The sequence below is a fragment of the Trichosurus vulpecula genome, chromosome 2 (genome assembly GCF_011100635.1).
Source record: "Trichosurus vulpecula isolate mTriVul1 chromosome 2, mTriVul1.pri, whole genome shotgun sequence".
Lineage (NCBI taxonomy): Eukaryota > Metazoa > Chordata > Mammalia > Diprotodontia > Phalangeridae > Trichosurus > Trichosurus vulpecula.
Genome location: NC_050574.1, coordinates 157,286,522 through 157,308,602, shown reverse-complemented (window position 1 = coordinate 157,308,602; position 22,081 = coordinate 157,286,522). Strand labels below are relative to the sequence as shown.

Genomic DNA, 22,081 nt, shown 5'->3' with positions numbered 1-22,081 from the left:
CAGCTCCTATTGGCGTTATAATAAACTGCTCCTTGCCTGGAAAAAGGTTTGAGTGCACGAATCCATTCCAGGCAGAAGCCGCCCTGTACCCTGACATTTCAGGGTTCCCAGCAACCCCAAACTGCACCAATGTCTTACCCAAACTTTATACTAATCCCACCCCCACCTGCCCCTCTCCCACCTTCCTCCCCTCCCAGAAAAATACATAGCACAAAGTAGATGCTTAATAAACACTTGTTAAATGGACCTGAATTCTGGCCCTGCTTTATTTTTAAAGGGAGATTTAGAGATAGCCTGAAATCTGACCCATCAACAGGCAGTTCATGCTAAATATACAAATTCAACTTCTTCCCTTTAAGCCCTGAAGAAGAAATTAAATGTCAGCTTGAGAAAGAGATTTTTCCTTGGGAAGCACAGAAAAAATGCAAAATTAACGTTTCTGCAGCCATTACTTACAACAAAGGCCTCAAAGAAAATTGGCTGGACATTCCGAGGGCAGAAGACTTTCAGACTCTATTTTTAAACTTCTGGTTGCTTACATTATTGGTTGTCATCTCTGTCCCAAATACAAATGAGGCAGCACTGCCAGGAAGAGTGGGCTATAAATCCTAGCTAGGTAACCACAGCCTAGAGTCAACCTCAGTGAGCCTTAGTTTCATCTGTAAAATGGGATAACACCCATAGTACCTACCATCTCAGAATTGTGAGGCTCAAAGGGTATAATGGACATGACATGCTTCGTAAATTTTAAATCATATTTGTTGTTAACATTATTAAGAATGGGGGAAACATAAAAAGTCTTCTATCCTACCAATTTGCACAGTATCTCTCCAATGCGATTATCATTTACTACAAAGTACCATAGGTAATTACAGGTACATGTGTCTGACGGACCTAGTAGAATATTAGCTCTAGAAGGGCAAGGACTGTCAGCTACACTTGGCACTTAGCACAGTGCTCTCTATGCATACAGTGGAGACTAATAAATGTCAGAGGCATTTAGCTGAATTTTGCCAATCAGTTAGGAGAGCTATCTATCTATCTATCTATCTATGTGTCAATTTTTAACCTTATCAGGCTGCACTATTCTATATCTCACCCTTTCAAAGGACACAGTTGCACATGACTTCCTGCCCCGCATATTTTAGAACAAATATTGCCTACCATCCAAGGAAGCTAACCTCAACTTTTCATGGCACCACAACTTTCTGGAGGGGGAGGATCAGAGAAACTGAGAGTACCAACTTTGTACAATGACTCCGAGTTGGAGCCACAGCAAATGATCAGCAGCTTGAGAGTTTTCTCATGGCTTTCCCCATTCCCCTAGAGCCTGGTCCTGTTTACTTTCTCTCTGCTATAGACTTGTGGTATAGTTATGTTTCAATAACAGTGGGTGGGTGAGAAGGCAAAAAATAATTCAAGGAACAGTTAAGTTTCTGTATAGCAACATTTTAACTTAAAAAAAAAAAGTGCCTGAAGGTAGACAGCATAAATTATCCACGCCTCTGTTCAAATTCCCAGCCTCAAAGGTGGCTAAGAAAGCTGGTGAGCTTCCAATATGATCCCAGTGATGGACTGTATGTTTGTCATCCAAGGACCAGCGCTGATAAGCTCAGGTTGGTTTATTACCAGAGGGCTGGCCATCTTGGAGATGAATCTTTTCAGCTACAGTAAGCCATAAAGATAGTCACTTAATAGAATGTATATGGAATACAGCCTGCATAGCTGGAACACTTGTTGCTGTTCAGTCTTTCTGTCCTGGTCCACTCTTTGTGACTCCGTGGGCCATGGCACCAGGCCCTCCTATCCTTCACTATCTCTCGAAATCTGTCCAAGTTCACGTTCGCTGTTTCCATGACACTCTCTATCCATCTCGTCCTCCGCTGGTCCTCTGCTGTCCCCTTTCCTTTTGCCTTCAATCAGGGTCTTTTCCAGTGAGCCTCGCTTTCTCCTTATACGGCCAATCTATTTAAGCTTCAGTTTCAGGATTTGACCTTCCAGTGAAAAGCCTGAATTAATTTCTTTAAAAGGTGGGAAAAAGCACCTTTGATGAAATCACAGTTCCTTGGAGGACTGAAATGATCATTCAACAACCTTAATCACTGTTACTAGTACTGTTATCATCAAGGGCAAGGCACTACTTACATCTATCATCACTGTCTATTTAATGATGGACTATTGCACACGGGATAAAGCGTCTTCTTTCCATAATGAATGAGCGTATTGTCATGTGTGAGCTCATATTCAGTAAGCTCCCTGAAGGCATCGTCAGGACAATTCTAAAGCAGAAAGGACCTTGGAGATGACGTGTATGGAGCAACCTCTGGCAAGGTTTGGGAGCCTCATCCAGTCCCACATGGTTTAAAGTTCTTCCTAGGGTCTGTATGTGGAAGCTCGGGAGGTTGTGAATACCTGGCAACTGCAAAATCTACTAAAAGTTGTTTTTACTTTTATGTTTTTGGGTTTTTTTTTTTTAACAGATCAATGTCCTGTCTGGGGAGTTGTGTTTTTTCTCTAACAGTTCTCAGGGTCTAGTTCAGCTTATGTGCTGAATTCACAAAGATCTGTTAGGGGCCTTATATGTGTGGTGTGGGGCTTTGTTACCATTCAGTTTAGAAAGGCTCATTTATTCCTGTTGTCATCTTGTTTTTATTACCACCACTATTATTATGTCACAAGACATACTTAGGTGAGTGGACTCAGTTTCCAGAAAATAAAAGGCTCTCCCTGATGGTCATCTGGTGCAGCGTTGTTGGGAAGGGGGCTTTTCCCAGGCATGTAAGGCCTAGAAGGGGGAGCCTCACTTTGAAGCTACCACATCACACTTTCTCATGACTTCACTGTGAACTTCAACACCATAGCTGCTGGGAAATGTATCAAAACTTGACAGAACTTTCTAAAGCAGCTCCTGGTTCTCTTACTTGGAACTCACGTGGTAGGATCCTTGATTCTCCTAACCACAAACTAAACTGTGAAAACTACAACACGGACCCTCAAAGTGATGCGTACATTCAATTAATTAGGAAGGTCGGAGGTACAGTGGTGGCAGACAGATGACTTGATTTGGAGCCTGGAAGACTTGAGTTTAAATCTTGTCTCAGACACTAACTAGCTAGCTGTGTGACCTCTCCTAGCCTCCTTTCCTTATCCGGAAACAGGGCACATTAATAGCACCTACCTTTCAAAATGGTGGTGAGGATCATATATAACATATAACATAAAGAGGCATATAAATGCTAGCTATTATTACTATTTAATTAAGTGCCTATTAGGAAAAAGGCATTGTGGAAGTCACCATCCCCTTAAAGGGAAATGGCCTAATATGCAACCAAACCTGGCCAGAAGGGAAAATAACTATCACATGGCTGAGAAATATTTTCAGCACATTAAGAGAAGCTCACTTAGTGAGAAGTGTCTGTGAATAACATATTATGTATTATAAACACGTGTATGAAAACGTTTTCACAGTTTACATCCCATAGACTAAAATACACACATTAGCATCAATAGAAAGACAGATTGGTCTGAATGTGCCACTTGGGTGACTTCAGTTCCAAGTTTTCATAAACACTATAGCAAGCCAGTTACCCCCAAAATAATGCTCTTATCTCCTAGGATTCAGGGCACCTTGATCCTATTTGACTTCAGACAAGTCACAATCTCTATAAGACTCAGCTCCCTCACCTTTGAAATGGGGGGGAAAGGAGAGGGGATTGATCTAGAATGATTTCTAAGGCCTCTTTCCAGATCTAAAAGTTCATAGTGCTAGGTTCCTTCTATTTTCAATTCTGACATAAAATTGATATATATCCCTCTGGGCAGGTTTCTTCATGCTTTTCATGGCTGAATTTCCTTCATAAGCACAACTCTGGGGAAGAACATTTTCCAAGAGCCTATTCCTCCCCTCTTCCCCCTTCAAAGACAAATCAGATTTATGAACTATTCAGCTAGGAATGAACTAAAGAACTGGTTCTCAAAGTGTGGGCTGGGGACCCCTATAGATTCCCAAGACCCTTTTAGGATCTTGGAAAGGGTAAAACTATTTTCATGACAAAACTAACATTTTAATTTTTAACACAGTAGACATTAACAAGTAAAATCTACATAAACAAAAGCTCTTTGGAGTCCAAGATAATTTTTTAGGCACATAAAGGAGTCCTGAGACCAAAAAGTTTCAGAATCGATGCCCTAGAAGAAGCCAAGGGACTCAACAAGAGATGCCAAAGATCCTAAATCCTCCCCTTCTTGTACTCACCAGCTAGGCCTTCTTCCCTCCTAGCCTCCATATTCCTGACTCTATCTTGCCTCCTAGCCTCCATATTCCTGAATGTATCTTGCCCCCTTCTCTCCATTATATAGCCACCACCTTTGTGGAATAGGTAGTCACACCTCCACCATCACCATCTTGAACCTGGTCTATGGCAATACACTCCTCCAATTGGGATCTTGGCTTAAAGTCTCTCCTCTCTCCAACAAAGGAGGGATTAGATCTGTTCTGTTTCACCTTAAAGGGAAAAACCAGGGGTAATGACAACTAGGTCCAGGTGAACTAAACTACTCGCCACCGTCTTTCTTATTCTGACCCCTCTAAGCTTAAGCTTTTGCTTTGTCCATTATCTCCACTTGTTCAAAGCCTCCCACCAACAGCACTGGGCCTGGAGTCAGGAAGACCTTGATATTCATAACTTACTCCTTGCCTTAGCAAAAGCTGTCCTACATAATTAGACCATATTGCCTCCACTTCCTGGAATCCCCTGGCTTCCTTCAAGACTCGATTCATGAGTCACTTCATAGAATTATAGATTCAAATACCAGAGAGGCCATCTAGTACAAACTCAAACACTTAGTAATTGTGTGACCCTGAGCAATCTGATCAACTTCTCTACAGGCTCAAGTCAACAAGAAGCTTCTAAAGCCTTCCCCTCTGAGATGGTCTTCAATCTATTGTGCATGCACCTTCCCTGAACATGGCTGTTTGACTGCTGTCTTCCCTCATTAGATGGTAATCCCCTTGAGGGCAGGGATCTTTTTGGCCTTTCTTTTTATCTGCCAGAATTTAGCACAGTGCCTGTCACATAGTGAGGGGGTGCTTAACAAATGCTTGATGGGACATCTGTTGACCTTTGTTTCTTCATCTAGGTGGTGCAGTGGATAGAGCACTAAGCCCTGGAATCAGAAGCCTGGACACTTACTAGCTGTATGACTGAGCAAGTCACCTAACTGGTTTGCCTCGGTTTCCTTATCTGTAAAATTCAGATAATAACAGCACCTACCCTCCAGGGTTGCTGTGAAGATCAAATGAAATAACATTGTTTAATGCGCTTAACACAGTGCCTGCCACACAGTGGGCACTATGTAAATGCTAGTTATTATTGTGGTTGTTCTTATGATTATTAAATTCAACAAATATTCTCTAAACATCTGCTACTTACTAGGCACTTGGGTAGGTGCTAGGGAAACAAAGACCAGCTGCCCTAAAGGAGATCATGAGGGGAGTGGGGCGGGCATCTCCCAGGATGAAGGGAAGAGATTCAATCTTAATAGAGTAAGCAAATACAAAATAAATTTAAATATTACTTGAAGAAAGAGAGTGGTAACCCCAAGGGGAGGCGAGGTGGGTATGGGGGACAGGAAAGGTATTGATCCTGTTTACATGTAAACAATGGAAAGTAAATTTCTATTGTCCAGGCAATTTTTACCTTTGATTGGATTGGTTAGCTCCCACCCCCACAAAGAGAGGAAAAGGTCAGAAAAATTTTAAATTTTTCAAAAGACCTCTTCCACATGATAATAAAGTGGGGGGAGGAGGCAGGGGAAGGAACCTGAGCAGGTTCAAGGGAAGCCTGACAGCCCTGAAGCTAACTTCTCAAAGAACCTCAACCTGGGCCAGCAGCCCAGAATCTTTTCACACGCAGAAAAGTGAATCCAAATTTAACCAAGATCTTGAAATAGATTTTCTACCTAAGGAGTACCGATGGAGAAAGGAAGCAATGTGATAGAATAAGAGGAATCAACAGTCCTGGGTTTATATTTTGTATTGGATGCTTACTACCTGTGTAACCTGGGGAAGGTCTTACTTAAACCCCATGGGTTTCAATCCCCTCTAACTGTAAAATGGGTGAGGGGAGGAGGGACAGCGAGTAAGATGGCCCCTCTGAAGTCCCTTCTGGGACATTTCAAAAATTTGAGAGACATAGTTTCTAGGTAATCAAATCATTTTATTAATAATGATAGCATGTTATTAATAAAAGAAGTCAGTGGCACTCTTGAACGCCAAAGACCCCTCATAGAACCCATGAAATGCTTATATGCCCTTGGAAGGATGGGTGTTCCTGAGGGTGGCAATTGACTCTTATTGGTTAATAATTAATGAGAGAATGAATATTATGAGAGGGAGGCTATATTACAATGAGGGTCTCAAAGTTCATGACACTGAGCAGCACCCAAATCTTGGTCACAAAGACTTATCAATTTCCATATCACCTGTCTATCAAGAGAGAGAATCCACATTTTCCCAGACCTGTCAGAGTAAACACAAAGAGCAAGGATCCACCCATTTGCCTAGACTCAGGATTTCTTTCACTGTCTTTGATTACATCTTAGCCATGCTGGCTGGGCTGTCTTGGAGAAAAATTTCCCATACTGGTTGATTTCTGCATGAGGAAATAGAAAAGGGGAAAAACTTTGGTCCTGATTCAAGAGAAGTAACTCTCACTTTCACCTGTAGACCTATGATCTCTTGAAAAAAAATAGATAAGTGCTCCTCTAGGTTTACATGTATATATTTATAGACAAGAACAAATAGTGGCTTGGTAATAAACAAGTTTTTAAAACGTGATAAACCTCTATACTCTGCCCTAGTGATAAGAAAATATATACACAATGAAAAGCATAAAAGTAACCAACTGGCCTTCATCTAGGAACAAATCTATGAAGAAGAAGGAAACTCGGCTATCATCTATGGGCAAAAAGATTCTCCCTGATCCCTTGGAAGTCAGGGACTGTATCTATTAAAGACATAAACTGCTCAACTTTTATTACACAGAGAAAAAAAAAAACACAAACATTCCCCAGCTTTCACTTCACAAATCTCTGAAAAGCTCAAGTAAGGCAATGATAAAGTGTTCTCCACCTGCTCAAAAGGAAACCAAAAATTAAAGCCTGGGATACAAACGGAGAACTGAGTTGGGGGATGTTCAAATTCAAGATCACCCCTTGTCTCCCAAGAAATCTATGCAAAGGGTCCCACCAAGGACCAGGTCAAGGCAGAAACGACAAGTAAAAGGTGATCCAGTTTCAAGGAAAGGAGATTAAATCAAAGAAAGAGATATGCAAACAGAAAAATAAAATTGGAGAGAATTTAAAATAAAGTCATTAAAAATGGTGGGGGAGAGGGAAGAAGGAAAAATTTAAGGAAAAGTGGAGTCAGATGACCAGGGTTCACATCCTAGGGCTCTGCCACTTACCCACTGTGTTATCCTGGGCAGTCAAACAATCAACAAGCTTTTTTTATTAATTACCTACTAGGTAACAGGCAAGGAAGCTTTTTTTTTTTTTAAATTAAGCACCTACTATGTGCCAGGCAAGGCAGCTAGATGGCTCAGTGGATAATGCACTGGGCCTGGAGTCAGGAAAACTTGAGTTCAATTCGGACCTCAAGCACTAGCTGTGTGACCCTGGGCAAGTCACTTAACCTCTGTTTGCCTTAATTCACTAGAGAAGGAAATGGCAAGCCACTTCAGTATCTTTGCCAGGAAAACCCCACAGACAATTTGGTCCATGTGGTCATAAAGACGTGACTGAACAACATGTTCCAGGCCCTGGGCTTGACACTTAAGGTACAAATAAAAAGAAAGAAACAAACCCTCCTCTCAAGGAGAGATGGAGGAGATAACAAATAAATATAGAATATAAAGAGTATAAATACAAAGTAGTTAGGCCTGAATCCTTTGGAAAGGAGGACACTGGTAGCTGAGAGGCCTTGGAAAGGATTCCTGCAGAAGACGGTGCCTAAACTCTCCTGAAGTTAGAAAGGGAGGGAGTCTGTGAGACAGAAGTGAGGATGAGGGGCACTGTGGGCACGCCACTCGGATAAGGCAAAGATACACCAGGTCAGTTGTAGTGCGTGAGCAACAGAGAAAAAGCCAGTTGGGCTGGACTGTGTGAGAGAGGGAGTAATCCGTCATGAGGAACCTGGAAAGAGAGTCTGGGGCCAGCAAACAAAGGCCTTTCAGAGCTAAACCGAACAATTAGCCCGTGATTTTAGCAGCAAAAGGCAGCCACAGAAGTTTACTGAGTAGGAGTGATAAAGTCAGATTGGCTTCTAAGGAAAATCCTGTTGGCAACCATCGATGTAGAAGATGAACCGGAGAGACCCAATTCATTAGTCAAGTTGTTTAATCTCTTTAGGAGGAAACCTCAGTTTCTTCCCTGGTAAAATGAAGGGATTGGGCTAAATTATTTGTCTGATTCTATAAACTAACTGCATAAATGTAAATCATATCTGAATTACATCCAGTTGTGAATGTTCAAGAAGATTAAATTAAGAAACCTGCATTTCAAAACAGAGACATTTCTTATTTTTAACTATTTCCTAATTAGTATCCAAAGAACTAAGTACTTTTCACAGACTAAGTGAATCCTAATAAAATTCTCAGCAAAATTCTGGCATCAGTCACAACAAACACTCTAGTGGAATTTAATTTCCTTCTCAGCATACGTACTTATTGTGGAAACTCATTTATGATGCTACCACGAGTAGTCAAAATCTGCCTCTAATATGAGAACTTCAAAGCCCGGTGAGAAACCCTACAGTGCCGAATGGAAATTATACCAATATTTAACAAAATCCTTTAATATGCATGCCAGCCATGGAATATTCTTCCATCTTGCGCTGACTGCCCATTCAACTCTTCCTCCTTCCCTCCTCCCCACTCCTCTTGACCCTGTAACCTCCTATCCTGGGCCCTGGATCACAGGACTTCAAGCCAGAAGTGATGTCAGAGACTCTTTAGTTGAAGGGTTCTTAACCAATATCCTGAACTTGGATGGGGGAAAAAGTATCTTTATTTTCACTAATCTCTAACTGAAATTTAGCATTTCCTTCAATTATTTAAAAATATGATTCTGAGAAGAGGTCTGCAGGCTTTACCAGACTGCCAAAGGGTGGTGGTTGTTGTCCAGTTGTGTTAGACTTTGTGACCCCATGTGGGGTTTTCTTGGCAAAGATATCACAGCGGTTGGCCATTTCCTTCTCCAGCTTGTTTTACAGATGAGGAAGCTGAGGCAAACAGGGCTAAGTGACTTGCCCAGGGTCACACACCAAGTGAGCATCTAAAGCCAGATTTGAACTCAAGTGTTCCTGACTCCAGGCCCAGCACTCTATCCACTGTGCCACCTACCTGCCAAAGGGATCAATGATTAAAAAAAAAGGTTAAGAACCCCGGAATAGACCATCCCCCTCATTTTACAAATGAGGAAATACTACCGCACAGCTTTCTAAAGGTCCCAATTTCTCCACCAGGGGACTAATGAATCTTATTAAATGTTTCTTACCCTAGCTACCAAAGATTTAAAAGTGGAAGGCATTGTAAAGTTATTAGAAGACAGTGCTAATATCCCACCCTACTTTTCCTACCTGTCCAACTGCCTTCCCTCTCCTCTAGCATAGAGAAAACAGCTGCCCTGTCTTCTTCCCCTAATGGGAATGTTATAAGCCTCAAATAAAATGTGTCTGCTTCAGCACTTTGAAAACCACAGATAGTTGTTCAGATGTGTGTCGGACTATATAGCTTAGGATCATATTATCACAGATATGGAGCTGGACAGGACCCTAGGGGTCACCTAGTCACTCATTTTACAGGTAAGGAAACCAACACAGAAAGATTAAGTGACTGGCATTAAGATGCCTAGCATCACGCAGCTTTTAAGAATCTAAGATGGGATCTGAAGCCAAGTCTTTCTGGTTTCAAGGCTAGGACCCTATCCACCATGCCAACAAGACAAAGCACTATTATAAAGTTTTTCCCAGTTCTTCCATACTTCCAGGATGTGCTTTTGTTAATAGGGGCTCTGCCTCCACCTATATAGCTCCTTAACCCCTGTATAACTTCATAGACTGTTAGTCCTTGGATAACAAACACGGTTTGTCATGAAGCCTTTGCAATACAGACTCGCCAGAGTTTATGCTCTATTGGCATACATAATAAGAACCCCAGAGGTCATCCCCATGACATAATGAGGCTTCACAGTAAGGTCTGAGAGCAGTAAATACAAACAGATAGCCTTGTTTGGGATTTAAAACCCTCTGCAACTTTGTGCCAACCTAACTTCCCATCCTTATTATATATCAGACGAGACAACGTTTGTAAAGTGTTCAGCACAGTGCCTGGCACACGGCAGGAGTTTAACAAATGCTTATTCCCTTCCCCTCCCAATATTACTCCCCTTCACACACTCCAGTCAACACACCCTTCTCACTTTATGTGCCCAGATCGGTGTATTTGTACAGGCTGTTCCCTACATATGGAACGTACACCTTTTCCACCTCCATTTTGTAGAATCTTTGCCTTCCTTTCAAGCAGGGCTCAAGAGCCACTACCAACAAAGAAGGTCTTTCTTGATCCAACATCCACCCTCCTCCCCCATTGTTAGGGCTTCCTTCTACTAAAAAAAAAAAAAATTTAACTTGCTATATATACATATATACACATATACACAGGTGTATATGTATATATACACATGTATAGATAAAAATTAATTTTTATATGTTCTGACATAAATATGTACATCTGTATGTGGATCGTCAGCAAGCATTTATTATACACTTACAATGTTCCATGTGCTGTGCTAAGAACCAGGGATACAAAGAAAGCAAAAACTGTCCTTATAAATGTACTTTTTCTCATATACTTATATTCTTCTTCTCTCCCCTACCCCCAAAAGAATTTAAGCTCCTTGGGGACTATTACCTTTTGTTTTTGTATCCCCAGTGCCCAGCACAGGAGAAACACACAGTAGGCATTTAATAAATGCTTGTGGATTGATTGGAACGTTTCCCCCTCCCCTTCGAAGCTTCTCCCTAACCTCTTCATCCCAGGAGAACAGGGAGAGTTTCAGAATAGAAAAGCCAGAAAATGAAGAGACCAAAAAGGAAGTTTAGGAAATATTCAATTTTTCAATGAGAGGAAGAGATACAGAACAGTTTATGCATGGCAGAAATCCATTTCACCTTCTTTTCCCAATCCCCCTACCAAGACCCTGACAAAGTGTTTTTTCTACGCCTTGCACACTGTGTCCGAATATTTATATTTATATGTATCCTGAAGATGGAGGCCTCTCTTCAACTATGTGTCTACTCAGCATCAGCTTGATGCCCCCTGAATTTGCTGGGTCAAATTTAACCCTTCCTCTCCACCCTCCACCCTCCTCTCCCTACCCCCAGCAGATGTTCCAGGGACATGGGTTGCAGTGATGAGTCAGAAGGAAAACTGAAATTACCTCTCTGGAAGTACTTCCAAAAGCACTCATCAGTGAGGCACTACCGTAAGGGAACTGGGGTGAGGGGCACAGCATGGGAATTAATACTACCTTTGACTTTGTATTCTTAGCATCCAGCAGGGTGCCTCACACAGAGTAGGAGCTATTAAAAACGACAGTCGACTGATTGGACCTCAAACTGTAAAAACTAAGCCCAAAGGCAGAAGGATTGAACCACAATCTTTGCTCATTCCCATAAGGAGGGGTAGAGGTTTGTCAGGGCTGGGGGTGTAGAAGGGGGACACATGGGGTTCACAGAGTAAAACGTATTGCTTCTACCTAAGAGCTCCTATTTATTCTGTGTGGTCTTCCCACAAACAGTAGTACCAAGACTACCAATTCTTTTCTATGTTATTAGATGAAATGGTTAGTTGTTGTTCTGTAATGTTTTACTTATTATAATTAATGTATCAGCTTTCTGTACTTGTGCCCTGGAGCACTCCTGTAAAAGATGCGATTTAAAAAGCTGAATAAATAGATATTGACAAAGTCGAAAATTTACGTTTCTGTGCTTAAGGCAATAATTGGGTTCATTTACCAGGGCAACAGAATTTGCTACCATACGTCCCAAAGTCCCATTACAGCCCCTTCTGGAAACAGTAAAATAATACCGCCCTAATGACTATTATAACACACCGCTATTCTGCGAATCTTAGAGCCCAAAAAGAAAGACCTTGAGGTCACCTAACCCAATCTCTGCATTTTAGAGATAAGGAATCAAGACCAGAGAAAGGATTTTTGATGGTCACATGGGGAGGTCAGAAGTCGTATTTGAACTCAAGTCTTACTGGTCCCTATCAAGTTCAACCCCAACTTCTACATCTTAGCTACCCCTTAAATTTGAACTGGACACACACACACACACACACGTACGTTCATTCACTTCTATTTGATTGATCAATTTTCTAGCCCTAAGAATCAAAGTAAATTTTATAAATTAAACATTTTAAAACTTAGGCTAATAAGTCAAATATTTACTAAAACAAGTGGGTAGAGGCTATAATTCTACCACTACCTTTGAAAACACAGACTAAAGCATGACTAATTGCAATTTTCAAGAGCCAGCAAAAACAGATTGCTGAAACGGATTTGGTTAAACAGAGTATTTATTTTAAAAGCAACTTAACAACCACCACCAAAAAAACACTTGGTTAGGGGAAACTAACCTGAACCTCAGCTCTTCCTTCCACTCAGAAGGGAGAATGCTGCTGCCTCATGCTCTTTTTTATGATGTTTACTTGCTTTTCACTACACTGGTTTTCCACCAGTGTATACCTACCAGAAAAGGATGATTTGAAGTTGAAAGCCGTCAGATGGACCAGGAGCCCACCAATAACCGTCCAAGTGAGGGTGAAAAATGGGTATGAGGGTGAAAAAATGTACATGGTGCCTATCTCTCACTGGGATCACAGAATTACTCAACTCAAAAAGAACCCTACTTCAGGGAAGATGACAATACCAAGGTCAACCTAACTGGTCATTTAGTCCAGCCTTGAATGTTTCCTCCTTCCCACCCAGTTTTTAGGCTGCCAGAACACATACCATATACATGTTCCAACTGTGTGTATCTACGGGTTAGGCTGTCCTTTCCATTCTTAATAAATGTTTAGCCACTCTGACAATAGCTAACCTTTATAAATACACAAATATGCCAACAAATCAAGCAATAAGCATTTATTAAGCACGTATTATGTGCCAGGCACTGTGTTAAGCAGTGGGGATGAAAAACGATGCAAAAGAAATTCCTGCCTTCAAGGAGCTTATAATCCAATGAAGATATATATACACACACATACACACATAATACACATATATATAATATGTACATACAATATACACACATATATAGATACATAAGTATATACACACATATATATACACACACACATACCGTTATGTATATATGCACACAAATAAGGATATATCTCTGTGTGTGTATACACATACACACACATGCATACATATGTATAGCTATACACACACGCATATCTTTGAGGTTTACAGAGCACTTTACATATATTTTCTCATTTTATGGCTGTAACAGCCCTGGGAAGTAAATGCTAAAAGTATAAAGAGAAACTAGAGTAGGAGTTAGAAGATCTAGGCTCAAATCCCAGAGCCACTGGTTGTGTAACTCTGGGCAAGTCACAACTTCTAGGACGCTTAAAAGGCATTGGCAACATGGAAATAAGAATATTTGCTCCGCCTGTGTCATAGGACTTAAAAAATCATACCGCGGAAAAGGACCCGAGGGGTCATCAAATCGAACCGGGTCACATTTTACAAAGGGGGAAACTGAGGCCTACTAAGGCGATAACATTTGATGGATGTGCCACTGTCAGTATTTATAAATAGCCCCTGCAGGCCTCGAATCTAGCCTCCTGGGCCCCAACGCGTCTTCTTCCCACGCCCCATGCTACTGTCGTAAAATCAAATGAGCTAGGTAAGAAAACACACAGTATGAGGTCCCAGGGACCACCATACTTGAGAATGCAAGCCCTAAGCTCCAGTTGTGGCCCTACCACCAACTCGCTAACAGCGGGCCAGTCGCTTAAGCTCTTGAAACCCCGTGGGCTGGAGCTCCTCTGGGCTGACTTCTCCACTCCTGCTCTCTCTAGCCTTTCTCGCCTCCAGACTTTCCTTTTAAGCCTATCCACATTTCTTTGCCGTAGTGGGGCCGGGATTTTAATTTGCACGATGGATCTGGTCTCATTTTTAAAAGTCCTCCAAGGAAGGCGATTGCACAGCCTCTCTTAGAAGCCCATTCCAGCCCCGGGCAGGACGGCATGATTTCAAGGATGGAAGAGACCCTAGACGCTTTCTATCATTTTACAGACGAGGAAACTAAATAATAAGTTAATAATCATTTATGAAGCGCCATTCGGCTCTAGCATACCAGGCACCGTGCTAAGTGCCGGGGATACAAAAAGCGGCAAAAAAGGTCCTTTCACTCACGGAGCTCATGATCTAACGGGGAGACCACTCAGTGCAGAGAGTGGCAGAACCCACTGTGAATCTAGGTCTCCATTACTCTCCCTGGCACTCGGGAAAAGACAGCACCCTTCACCTCTACCGCCCTCAGGCATGGAGCAGTGGGTTTATAGAATCCAAATCCTCAGAACCACTTGTTGCTGAAATAACCCGATAAAAGATAATCAGATAAAAGAACAGAGCTGCGACTGACTCCAAAGGAGACCCTCCAGCTAGAGTGGAACTCTGGGGCTCTCGAAGCTGCTGATGTGTGAGGCATTAAAATGGTATTTTAACCCTGGATGTGCAGGTTACCCGCAGCGTGGAAAAGACAGGAGGGTGAAGGGAGGAGGTGGAAAAAGTGAGAGAGGAGTGGATTTCTAGGCGATCTAATCCTATTAAACTCCGAGCCTTACTGAAAGTCTTACCCATTCAAACTGGTTCAAACTTCCCCCAGGATCAAGCAGCGAGGCCAGAAGGATTAGGCACCGCGGGAGGCTTGGCAGCGAGGGCTAACCGAGGCGGCCGCCGACTGTTACCCATTCTTAGTTAGAGGCGGCTGTCCTCCACTAGCGCGGCTTCCTCCCTTTACAAGCATGCTGACCCTGCTGGTCAAGGTTTCAGGGATCAGCAGACATCCTGGACCCCAGCACTGACCTCCACTCAGAGACGGGGGCAGAACTTCCACATGGCAGGGGCAGACAGGCTTCGTGGGAGGGACAAAGCGGAGGCTAAACTCCGTGGTCCCCGGCCGCCCCTCGGCCCCCAATCCGACCACAGGTCACTTCCTGGAGTCGGCAAGACCCGGCGTGGGCCACGAGGAGCCGACCCTCCCACACGTCCCCGTGACCCAAACTCGCAGCGCGACTCGCCTCCTTCGCTGCCCGGAGCCAGAGAACGCTCCCAGAGGCTCCGGGCTCCTGACCTCCACTAGCGCCCCTCCCCGGCCCAACGGTGACCCCCTCCCCAAACTCCGGCGGTGCGCAGCCCTGACCCCCGACCCAGCACCCCGCCTCCTGTTCCACCTCGTCCCTGCCCAAGCCGAGCCTCCTTCCCCGCAGCCCCGGGCCGCTCCGAGCTCCCACTCCGCCCCAACTTTCCCCCGCCCTCCCCACGCCACGCGCCGGCTCCGGCTGCCCTGCCCGCTTCCCGCTCGCTCTCGGGGCGGCCCCGGCCGCACTTCCTGAGCTGGGACGGGCGGGGACGCGTCCTCTCTCGGCCCCTTCCTTCCTCCCTTCCCGGGGCTCGGAGTTGAGCCCGCTAGGCAGTCCCGCGGGCGGGTTGGGAACTGCCCGGGGGTAGCAAGCCCGGGCTCGGGGAGCGGAGCGGGGACGGGGAGGCGGAGGTCCCGGGCCAGTCCCCTGGCCAGCCCGCGGCTCCGGTCGGTTCCCCCGGCGCGGCCGCCGGCCCCACTCTCACCTCGGCTTCCTGCCTCACCGCCGCGGCCGGGAGGAATACGTGGCAGGAGCCGCCGGTGCTTTCGCTCCCTCTCCTCTCCCCAGCCCCAGCAGGCTGGACACGGGAACGAGAGGCGCCCTCTGCCGCCGGGAAGCGGGATCCTCCGCCCCCTAACCCTAACCCGGCTCCCAGCCGCTGGGCTCCCGGCGCTCCTCCCGCGCCCTCCTCCCTGCCCCTCCTCCCTGCTCCGCGTCCTCCTCCCCGGCTCATTCCTCCCGCACCCTTACAACAGGGTCCACCTTCTTCTTTTCCGTCCGTCCGTCTGTCCCCCTCCCCCCAGCAGCGACATCCAGCAATCTCTTAAAAAAATCAAATGTCATGCTAGAAATCCAGATTAGAAAACCATCAGTACCAAGGGCCGTTCATTCATTGATTTAATGAGCACCTACTACGTGTGACGCAGGCGGTAGAGACAAAAACGAGACGAGGGACTTAACATTCCATTCATAGGGGAAATAACATATTTGTAGAACATTAATCTTAAAATGTATACAAACTAAGAAAGTAATGGGGGTGGGGATGGGCATAGGCTCCCTGTAAAAGCAGGCTCTTGAGCTGAGCTTTGAAGGAGGCCAGGGATTCCCAAGGCTGGGGTGAGAAAGGAGTGAATTCCAGGCACGAGGGATGGCTCATGCAGAAGCCTGAGGCAGGAGGTGGATTATGTAAGAGCGATCACAAGAAGTCAGTCAACTAGCATTTTAGAGGGCTACTATGTGCCAGACACTGTGCTAAGGCGATACAAAGAAAGCAAAAAACAATTCCTGCCCTCAAGGAGCTCACAGTCTAATGAGGAAGACAGCATGCAAACAATTATGTATAAACAAGATATATATAGAGAGAGAGAGAATAAATTAGTCTCAGAAGAAAGGCACTAAGATTAAAGAGAACTGGGAAAGACTTCTTTCAGAAGGAAGCACTCTTTTTGTTGTTCAGTCAACTCTTCCTGACCCCATTTAGGGTTTGCTTGGCAAAGATACTGGAATAATTTGCTATTTTCTTCTCCAGCTCATTTTCCTATGAGGAAACTGAGGCATACAGGTTTAAATGACCAAGTATCTGAGACAGGATTTGAACTCCGGTCTTCCTGACTTCCAGGCCCAGCTCTCTATTTACTGCGCCACCTAGCTGCTCGTGGTAGAAGTTCAACGGGATTTGAAGGAAGTTAGGGAAGTCAGGGAGTGGTGTTGAGAAGGGTCACTTAGTCCACTAGCATTTATTAAGTGCCTCCTGTGTAAGTAAGAGGCACTGTGCTAAGTCCCCAAAGAGAGTGTAAATAGTAGTATGTATAATAAGCCTGGGAAGGTAGGAGGGAACCAAAGTGTGAAGAATTTTAAAGGCCACAGGATTTTGTATTTGATCCGGGAGCAACAGGAAGCCTCTGGAGCTTTTTGAGCCCCGGAATGCTTAATGAATATCACTTTGGAAGCTGTGAGAAGGATAGATTAGAGAGGGCAGAGGTTTGGGGGATAGAGTACTTTGGCGGTGACAAGAATTGGCAACAGATTGGATGGGGGTGGGGAAGTGACAACAAGAGAGGAAAAGTCAAGGAAGGCTGACTCCGAGGTTACAAATCTGGGTTATTGGGAGGATGATGGCAGCCTTAACAGAAATAGGAAAAATAAGAGGAGTGGGTTTAGGGGGAAAGACAGGTTCTGCTAAGGGTATTTTGGGTTTGAGACACCTACGGGAGAGTTGGAAATGTCCAATTGACAGTTGGCGATGTCGGATTAGAGTCTGGATCAGACATTAGGACCAGATCTATTGATTTGGAAATCATCTGGCTGGAGATAAGTGAACCCAAGGGAGCTGATGATATTAGTGAAAGAGCACGCAGAAAGGCAGCCTAGGAAGGAGCCTAGGAGTGAGAATAGGGTGACATTCCTAGTTAGGAGGTGGGACATAGATGATGATCCAGTGAAAGAGACTGGGAAGGAGCAGGCAAACAGGTGTAGACTGGAAGAAAACAAGAGAGTTCATGAAAATAGAGAGGAAAGAATATTTAAGAAAAGAAGATGGTAAGTATAGTGTCAGATGTCTCAGAAGCGTCAAGAAGGATGAAGATTGGAAAAATGCCATTGAGCTTGACAATTCAGAGATTGCTGATAACTTTTAGAGAAAGCAGTTTCACTAGGGTCTTAAGAGTCAAAATCCAGATTACAAAGGTTGAAAAATGAGAAGGAGAAGAGGAAATGGAGGTAAGGAATATAGACAACTTTTTTTCCCCTGGGAGTTTGGCTGTGAAAGGAAAGAAAGATAGAAAACAAGAGTTTGAGGAAATAATCTGGTGAAGTGAAGGTTTATTTTTTTGTTTTTGTTTTTTTAATGATGGAGAAAACCCAAGTATGTTTGTAGACAGTAGAAAAGGAGCCAGTAAATAGGGGAAAGTTGAAAATTATAGAAAGGGGGAGAAAGATTTGGGGAGCAGTCTTCCAGAGGAGACAGGAAAGGATTGGAATCAAGGGTGTAAACAAAGGAATTGGCAACCCCTTCTTCAGAGACCAGAGTAAAGGAGAGATTGGAGGATAGTGTCAAGGATTATCGAGTAGGAAAGAGAAGATAGCACTATCCAAAATGACTTCCTTTTTTTTTCCCAAAATATGAGTCAATAACCTCTACTAAGGATGAGGGAGTAAATAGGATGGGTGAGGCTTCAAGAGAAGAGAGATTTGAATTAACTTCAGTGGAGAATGTGGTAGAAGCCAATTAAGGAAGAATAATGAGGACTACCTTGAGGCAGTAAGGGCCCAGTAAATATTAGATAACATAAATTTGTGGTGGATTCAGTCAGCATATTTGCAGGAGTTCCTGTATCTCTATTCAGTAGCATGTAAATTAGAGCACAGGAGGTAGATGGCAGAGGTAATGCAAAGAAGGAGTTTGACAAGGCATGAGCAATGAATGATAGGACAAGGGGATAAGGAATTTGACAGTGCAAAGTTATCCTGGTTAGCAATAGAATAATGTTTGGAAAGGTAGAAGAGTGAAGCCAAGTCAGGGGTGATAGTCTTGGAGACCTCTGAGGAATGAAGGGACTGGAAGATATGGTAAGGACAAAGACATAAGAAAAGTAAGTCACAGGAAGAAATGGAAAGCTAGAAGGGACTCTAACGTCTCTTCCAGCTCTCAATCTAGATCCTATGAGTTATGATCGATTAGAGGAATTTGATCATGGAAGCGGGTATGGGAAAGATCAAGGGTGTGACCATCCCTGAATGCAGCTGAAGTAAAGGTGGGGTGAGAGTTATGGAAGTTGAGCAAACTGATGAAGTGGGAGGCTAGGGTCTTTGAGAGGATATTGACATATTTCTCAAAGTCTTCTAGTATATGGGCATTGTTTGGGATGGAAAGGAAGACTGTAAGAAATAGGTGTTTCCTGTCTATCAAAATATAGTCATTTTCATTTGGATGTGTGTTTGCTGCTGTTTAGTGACTATCATTTCCAGAGCCACCTTTAAAAAAAAAAGTATGTATAGTTTCATATACATTAGATACATGTAGAAGGTTTCTGAGTTTTGTGTGTTGTCTTCCTCTATTAGGATTCAGGCTCTTTGAGGATGGATACTGTCTTTGCTTGCTTGGATTTGTATACCAGCAGAGGTGCCTGGTGCATAATATGTCTGGTGCATAAAAAGAGCTTACAAATGCTTTATCAATCTAATCTACGACTCTTGGCTTATTTCATTTCTTAATGAGGAACTATATTTGCCAAGAAATTATTTACCATGCCCCATGTGACCACCTCTACATTGATAGCCACCAAGCATCTATATATGTTGATTTGGTTTAGAGAATCTTATCACATTCTTCATATATTGTCTCTATCTCTTCTTCCTCCATAACAGAAGTTTGTTTTACGCTTGTATCCCCAATACCTAGCATAATCCTGTGCAGAAAGCATATACTTAATTAATGTTTGTTAATTGATTGATAGATTGCCATTACTTTAAGGTTTGCAGAGCACTTTACAAATATCATCTTATTTGATTCTCACAACACCCTTAACGGGTAGGTGCTACTAGCATTCCCATTTTACAGATGACAAAACTAAGGCAAAGAGAGGTTAAGCGACTTGCCCAGAGTCACACAACTTAGTTTGTGTTTGAGGTCAGATTTGAGCTTAGCAGTAACTGACCTATCTATGGCAGCACCTTGTGGCCTCTGAAGGCAAATGCTAGGTTGTAAGTCTCGGTGACTGCGGTGCCCACTGACAACAATAAGAATACTGGAGAGAGGGAAAAGGTTAGAAAAGAAAGATAATGGAGCCATGTTCTGAATATGTTGAGTTTGAGATGCCTACAGGACATCTGATTTGAAATACTGGGTATTTAAATGTGTCTGCCAAATCATTTGTTCATTCATTTTGGAGTTTGGCACCACATTCACTGATGTAAGTTGCCTGGTGAAATTGTTGAATATATTGAATTCCATGTATCTAGGGAATTGTTACAAACATAAAAACAAGAGCCATTTCTCATATATCAGTGGTCAAAAGATAGGAACAAGTAGTTGTCAAAAGAAGAAATGCAAACTATCAAAACCATATGAAAGAATCGTCCAAATCAATGAAAATTGGAGAAGTGTAAATTAAACAGGGCAAGTCGGTGGTGCAGTGGATAGAGCACCAGGCCTGGAATCAGGAACACCTGAGTCCAAATCCAGCCTTAGACACTTACTAGCTGTGTGATCCTAGGCATGTCACTTAACCCTATTTGCCTCAGTTTACTCATGTGTAAAATGAGCTAGAGAAGGCAATGACAAATCACTCCAATATCTTTGCCAAGAAAACCCCAAATAAGGTCACAGTCGGACATGATTGAAACAACTGAACAACAACAAATAAATTAAATGAGCTCTGAGGTTTCAACTTAGACCTCTCAGATTGATAAAAATGACAAAAGACAAAAATGACAAATGTTGGAGGGGCTGTGGGAAGGCAGGCATTCTGATATCCTATTGGTGGAACTGTGATTTGGTCTAACCATTCTGGAAAACAGTTTGAAGTTAAATTTTTAAAAGGCACTAAGCAAAGGTACACAGCCTTTGACCAAGTCATACCACTATTAATCATATACTCCAAGGAGGTCAAAGGTGAGAGAAAGGAATGCTGACATTGAAATACTTTAAAACTCTGATCAATTTTTTTTAAAAGGGGGGAAAGGACCTACATGTACAAAAATATTTATAGCACCTCTTTTTGTACTGGCAAAGAATTCGAAATTGAGGGGATGCCTATCCATTGGATAATGGCCGAAAAAGTTGTGGTATATAATTCTAGTGGGATAGTATTGTGCTATAAGAAATGACAAGTAGACTGATTTCAGAAAAACCTGGAAAGGCCTATACGAACTGATGCAAAGTGAAGTGAACAGAACCAAGAGAACATCGTGCACAGTAACAGCAATATTGTACAATGATCAACTGTGAATGACAGCTATTCTCAGCGATACAATGATCCAAGACAGTTCTAAAGAACTCATGATGAAAAAATGCTATCCACCTCCAGAGAAAGTACTGATGGAGTCTGAATGCGGGTCAAAGCATATTATTTTTCATTTTATTTTTTGTCTGGTTTTTTTGCCTTTGGGTCTGTGTCTTCTTTCACAACATAACTAATATTGAATATGTTTTGTGTGATTACACATGTATAATCTGTATCAAATTGCTTACCATTTCAGCGAGGGGGGAGGTAAGAGAGGAAGGAAGAAAATTTGGAACTTCAAAAAAAATTTAATGAATGTTAAAAATTGTCTGTACATGTAATTGGGAAAAATAAAATATCATTTAACAAAATAAAAGAACATGCAATGACCAATTGAGATTTCAGAATCTCAGTACTGGTAAAGTATGATTCCTGTCTATGGATAAAGAGATATCAAGTGTAAATGAGCCATTCAACATGGCCAATGTGTTGATTTGTTTTGCCTGTCTGCACATATTTGTTACAAAAGAGGTTTCTGTTAGGAAGAAAAGGTGTCATGGGTGGTGATAATGATGTTTAAAAAATAAAAGCACATCAGCTAATCAATAAATAAACATTTATTAAGTGCTTACTATGTGCCAGACACTGTGCTAAGCACTGGATCAATAAACTGAGAACTAATAGCAATGCACACAT

At 42.9% G+C, this 22,081-nt stretch overlaps 1 long non-coding RNA gene across 1 annotated transcript in view; it reads right to left on the bottom strand.

The window, feature by feature from the left end:
* LOC118835282 overlaps positions 1-16,033 on the bottom strand; it is an 80,764-nt gene extending 64,731 nt beyond the window's left edge. The window contains exon 1 of the long non-coding RNA XR_005009495.1: positions 15,928-16,033. This is a non-coding gene — a long non-coding RNA (uncharacterized LOC118835282). The remainder of the gene's footprint in view (positions 1-15,927) is intronic.
* Between the last annotated feature and the right edge of the window lie 6,048 nt (positions 16,034-22,081).